The following is a 6000-nucleotide window of genomic DNA, read 5'->3' as shown; positions in this document are numbered from 1 at the left end:
CATGTGTACAGGAGCATAAACGCAGCAGTGATAGGATTGGAGAGATTCGGTGAGCAAATGAAAACCCTTTGAAGTCACATTGCATGGTACCCATTCCCGGGTTTCAACTCTGCAGGTTTAAGGTATTCTTCCTTCAGCTAAAACATGCATGTGGAACCTAAAGCATGATCAACCATGTGATCGGGAGACGTGTTCAAATATGTCTCAGTTTTCATACCCTGGTACTCGTGTGCAATATTCCAGACACTTTACTAACACTCTCCCCACTTGGAGAGTCAGCGCCTTTAACCTCCTGTTTGGCCCAGTTTGCAATTTCTGCGGAAGATGAACAGGAATAGCGAGAACCAATGAGAGACTAGCTGGAGGTGTCTGGACGGGCAAATTTAACTCTCATTTCCCACCAGGAAGAGGAATTAACCAAAGGCTCAGCATGCCGTGCCGGAACCAGATTAGGGCCTGAAGCCATCCTGCGGTGTTGCGGCCAGCTCACAAGAAAGCGAGTTGAAGAAAGGAGCTCAGGGGCACTGTAATGCACAAACCTGCAGAGTTATAAATGACAGCTATCGTCCAAAAATATACTGAAGTAAGGCTGCCAAGAGGACTTGAAAGCGGGGCAGAATTGCAGGAAACCGATTTCAGGAGGTAGACTGGAATTGCATTGAAAGCATAGGAAAAGAGGCAGAGCGTCCACAATGATGCACTTGGCCAAAAAGGGCGTATGCGTTTTTTCCTGAATATATTCAGGAAAAAACGCATACGCCCTTTTTGGCCAACCAAGCAAACTTGCAAAGGAAATCTGCACTACAATGAAGTCGCACTTCCCCCCGGTCAAAAGGACCATCTGAAAAAAGTGTAAAATCTAGAAAGGCAGGACAGTCCATGGAGAACTGGGAGCCTTGTTATGCTGATGGGCGGGATGTAAATTGCACACAGACACTCAGGAGAAGTGTATGGTGTTTCCTGAAACATCTAAAATACAAAGCAACAGAGCCTAGGGCACTTCCACTTATGGTCCTATAGCTTAGGGAAATTAAAATCAAAAAGACACAGCCACCCCAAAGTTTGGGAGGCCTCTGTTTACAAGAACCTCGTTTACCGTACAAGTTCAATATCACAGAAAGTGAAAAATGGATAAAGAAATTGTGGTACTTACGTACAATGCAGTATCACTCAGCAATGAAATCTATGTCATCAGGCCCGTAGCAGCATAATGAGTGGATTCAGGTACGATGATTCTAACTGAAATAAGTCACACAGAAAAAGAAACATCATAAGATATCAGTAATACACGGAATGTAAACTTGGCTACACAGGAACTGGATTCCAAAACAGAACAGGGTCTCAAATTTAGAAAACCAACTTATGCTTGCTTAAGGGGAAAGGTGAGTTGGGGTGCTGCATAAAACCAGAGATTGAAATGAGCACAGATAAAGTTCCTTAAGCCAAATATGGAATAGACAAGAGCTACTCCTTGCTCAACGAAATGGACTCAACACCGCATATTAAACGCCTAAGAATGTACCTGACTCGTAAGTATCTTAAAACCTATGGATTGCTATGTCTCCGAAAGAGAATCAAGCATGTGTACAGGGGCATAAACGCAGCAGTGATAGGATTGGAGAGGTTCGGTGAGCAAATGAAAACCCTTTGAAGTCACATTGCATGGTACCCATTCCCGGGTTTCAACTCTGCAGGTTTAAGGTATTCTTCCTTCAGCTAAAACATGCATGTGGAACCTAGAGTATGATCAACCATGTGATCGGGAGACGTGTTCAAATATGTCTCAGTTTTCGTACCCTGGTACTCGGGTGCAACATTCCAGACGCTTTACTAACACTCTCCCCACTTGGAGAGTCAGCGCCTTTAAACTCCTGTTTGGCCCAGTTTGCAATTTCTGCGGAAGATGAACAGGAATAGGGAGAACCAATGAGAGACTAGCTGGAGGTGTCTGGACGGGCAAATTTAACTCTCATTTCCCACCAGGAAGAGGAATTAACCAAAGGCTCAGCGTGCCGTGCCAGAACCAGATTAGGGCCTGAAGCCATCCTGCGGTGTTGCGGCCAGCTCAAATGATAGTGAGTTGAAGAAAGGAGCTCAGGGGCACTGTAATTCACAAACCTGCAGAGTTATAAATGACAGCTATCGTCCAAAAATATACTGAAGTAAGGCTGCCAAGAGGACTTGAAAGCGGGGCAGAATTGCAGGAAACCGATTTCAGGAGGTAGACTGGAATTGCATTGAAAGCATAGGAAAAGAGGCAGAACATGCACAATGATGCACTTGGCCAAAAAGGGCGTATGCGTTTTTTCCTGAATATATTCAGGAAAAACCGCATACGCCCTTTTTGGCCAACCAAGCAAGCTTGCAAAGGAAATCTGCACTACAAAGAAGTCTCACTTCCCCCCCCCCCGGTCAAAAGGGCCATCTGAAAAAAGTGTAAAATCCAGAAAGGCAGGACAGGCCATGGAGAACTGGGAGCCTTGTTATGCTGATGGGCGGGATGTAAATTGCCGACAGACACTCCGGAGGAGTGTATGGTGTTTCCTGAAACATCTAAAAAACAAAGCAACAGAGCCTAGGGCACTTCCACTTATGGTCCTATAGCTTAGGGAAATTAAAATAAAAAAGACACAGCCACCCCAAAGTTTGGGACGCCTCTGTTTACAAGAACCTCGTTTACCGTACAAGTTCAATATCACAGAAAGTGAAAAATGGATAAAGAACTTGTGGTACTTACGTACAATGCAGTATCACTCAGCAATGAAATCTATGTCATCAGGCCCGTAGCAGCATAATGAGTGGATTCAGGTACGATGATTCTAACTGAAATAAGTCATACAGAAAAAGAAACATCATAAGATATCAGTAATACACGGAATGTAAACTTGGCTACACAGGAACTGAATTCCAAAACAGAACAGGGTCTCAAATTTAGAAAACCAACTTATGCTTGCTTAAGGGGAAAGGTGAGTTGGGGTGCTGCATAAAACCAGAGATTGAAATGAGCACAGATAAAGTTCCTTAAGCCAAATATGGAATAGACAAGAGCTACTCCTTGCTCAACGAAATGGACTCAACACCGCATATTAAACGCCTAAGAATGTACCTGACTAGTAAGTATCTTAAAACCTATGGATTGCTATGTCTCCGAAAGAGAATCAAGCATGTGTACAGGGGCATAAACGCAGCAGTGATAGGATTGGAGATGTTCGGTGAGCAAATGAAGACCCTTTGAAGTCATATTGCATGGTACCCATTCCACGGGTTTCAACTCTCCAGGTTTAAGGTATTCTTCCTTCAGCTAAAACATGCATGTGGAACCCAGAGTATGATCAACCATGTGATCGGGAGACTTGTTCAAATATGTCTCAGTTTTCGTACCCTGGTACTCGGGTGCAATATTCCAGGCGCTTTACAAACACTCTCCCTACTTGGAGAGTCAGTCCCTTTAACCTCCTGTTTGGCCCAGTTTGCAATTGCTGCGGAAGATGAAATGGGATAGCGAGAACCAATGAGAGACTAGCTGGAGGTGTCTGGACGGGCAAATTTAACTCTCATTTCCCACCAGGAAGAGGAATTAACCAAAGGCTCAGCGTGCCGTGCGGGAACCAGATTAGGGCTTGAAGCCATCCTGCTGTGTTGCGGCCAGGTCACAAAAAAGCGAGTTGAAGAAAGGAGCTCAGGGGCACTGTAATTCACAAACCTGCAGAGTTATAAATGACAGCTATCGTCCAAAAATACACTGAAGTAAGGCTGCCAAGAGGACTTGAAAGCCGGGCAAAATTGCAGGTAACCGATTTCAGGAGGTAGACTGGAATTGCATTGAAAGCATAGGAAAAGAGGCAGAACGTCCACAATGATGCACTTGGCCAAAAAGAGCGTATGCGTTTTTTCCTGAATATATTCAGGAAAAAACGCATACACCCTTTTTGGCCAACCAAGCAAGCTTGCAAAGGAAATCTGCACTACAATGAAGTCTCACATCCCCCCCGGTCAAAAGGGCCATCTGTAAAAAGTGTAAAATCCAGAAAGGCAGGACAGGCCATGGAGAACTGGGAGCCTTGTTATGCTGATGGGCGGGATGTAAATTGCCAACAGACACTCCGGAGAAGTGTATGGTGTTTCCTGAAACATCTAAAAAACAAAGCAACAGAGCCTAGGGCACTTCCACGTATGGTCCTATAGTTTAGGGAAATTAAAATCAAAAAGACACAGCCACCCCAAAGTTTGGGACGCCTCTGTTTACAAGAAGCTCGTTTACCGTACAAGTTCAATATCACAGAAAGTGAAAAATGGATAAAGAACTTGTGGTACTTACGTACAATGCAGTATCACTCAGCAATGAAATCTATGTCATCAGGCCCGTAGCAGCATAATGAGTGGATTCAGGTACGATGATTCTAACTGAAATAAGTCACACAGAAAAAGAAACATCATAAGATATCAGTAATACACGGAATGTAAACTTGGCTACACAGGAACTGAATTCCAAAACAGAACATGGTCTCAAATTTAGAAAACCAACTTATGCTTGCTTAAGGGGAAAGGTGAGTTGGGGTGCTGCATAAAACCAGAAATTGAAATGAGCACAGATAAAATTCCTTAAGCCAAATATGGAATAGACAAGAGCTACTCCTTGCTCAACGAAATGGACTCAACACCCCATATTAAACGCCTAAGAATGTACCTGACTAGTAAGTATCTTAAAACCTATGGATTGCTATGTCTCCAAAAGAGAATCAAGCGTGTGTACAGGGGCATAAATGCAGCAGTGATAGGATTGGAGAGGATCGGTAGGCAAATGAAGACCCTTTGAAGTAATATTTCATGGTACCCATTCCACGGGTTTCAACTCTCCAGGTTTAAGGTATTCTTCCTTCAGCTAAAACATGCATGTGGAACCCAGAGTATGATCAACCATGTGAACGGGAGACGTGTTCAAATATGTCTCAGTTTTTCTCGCCTGGTACTCGGGTGCAACATTCCAGACGCTTTACTAACACTCTCCCCACTTGGAGAGTCAGCGCCTTTAACCTCCTGTTTGGCCCAGTTTGCAATTTCTGCGGAAGATGAACAGGAATAGCAAGAACCAATGAGAGACTAGCTGGAGGTGTCTGGACGGGCAAATTTAACTCTCATTTCCGACCGGGAAGAGGAATTAACCAAAGGCTCAGGATGCCGTGCCGGAACCAGATTAGGGCCTGAAGCCATCCTGCGGTGTTGCGGCCAGCTCACAAGAAAGCGAGTTGAAGAAAGGAGCTCAGGGACACTGTAATGCACAAACTTGCAGAGTTATAAATGACAGCTATCGTCCAAAAATAGACTGAAGTAAGGCTGCCAAGAGGACTTGAAAGCGGGGCAAAATTGCAGGAAACAAATTTCAGGAGGTAGACTGGAATTGCATTGAAAGCATAGGAAAAGAGGCAGAGCGTCCACAATGATGCACTTGGCCAAAAAGGGCGTATGCGTTTTTTCCTGAATATATTCAGGAAAAAACGCATACGCCCTTTTTGGCCAACCAACCAAGCTTGCAAAGGAAATCTGCACTACAATGAAGTCTCACTTCCCCCCGGTCAAAAGGGCCATCTGAAAAAAGTGTAAAATCCAGAAAGGCAGGACAGTCCATGGAGAAATGGGAGCCTTGTTATGCTGATGGGCGGGATGTAAATTGCCAACAGACACTCGGGAGAAGTGTATGGTGTTTCCTGAAACATCTAAAAAACAAAGCAACAGAGCCTAGGGCACTTCCACTTATGGTCCTATAGCTTAGGGAAATTAAAATCAAAAAGACACAGCCACCCCAAAGTTTGGAACGGCTCTGTTTACAAGAACCTCGTTTACCGTACAAGTTCAATATCACAGAAAGTGAAAAATGGATAAAGAAATTGTGGTACTTACGTACAATGCAGTATCACTCAGCAATGAAATCTATGTCCTCAGGCCCGTAGCAGCATCATGAGTGGATTCAGGTACGATGATTCTAACTGAAATAAGTCACAC

This window comes from Stenella coeruleoalba (assembly GCF_951394435.1).
Source record: "Stenella coeruleoalba genome assembly, chromosome: 8".
NCBI classification, from domain to species: Eukaryota; Metazoa; Chordata; class Mammalia; order Artiodactyla; family Delphinidae; genus Stenella; species Stenella coeruleoalba.
The sequence above is the reverse complement of the archived record's forward strand: the minus strand, read 5'-3'. Positions refer to the sequence as shown.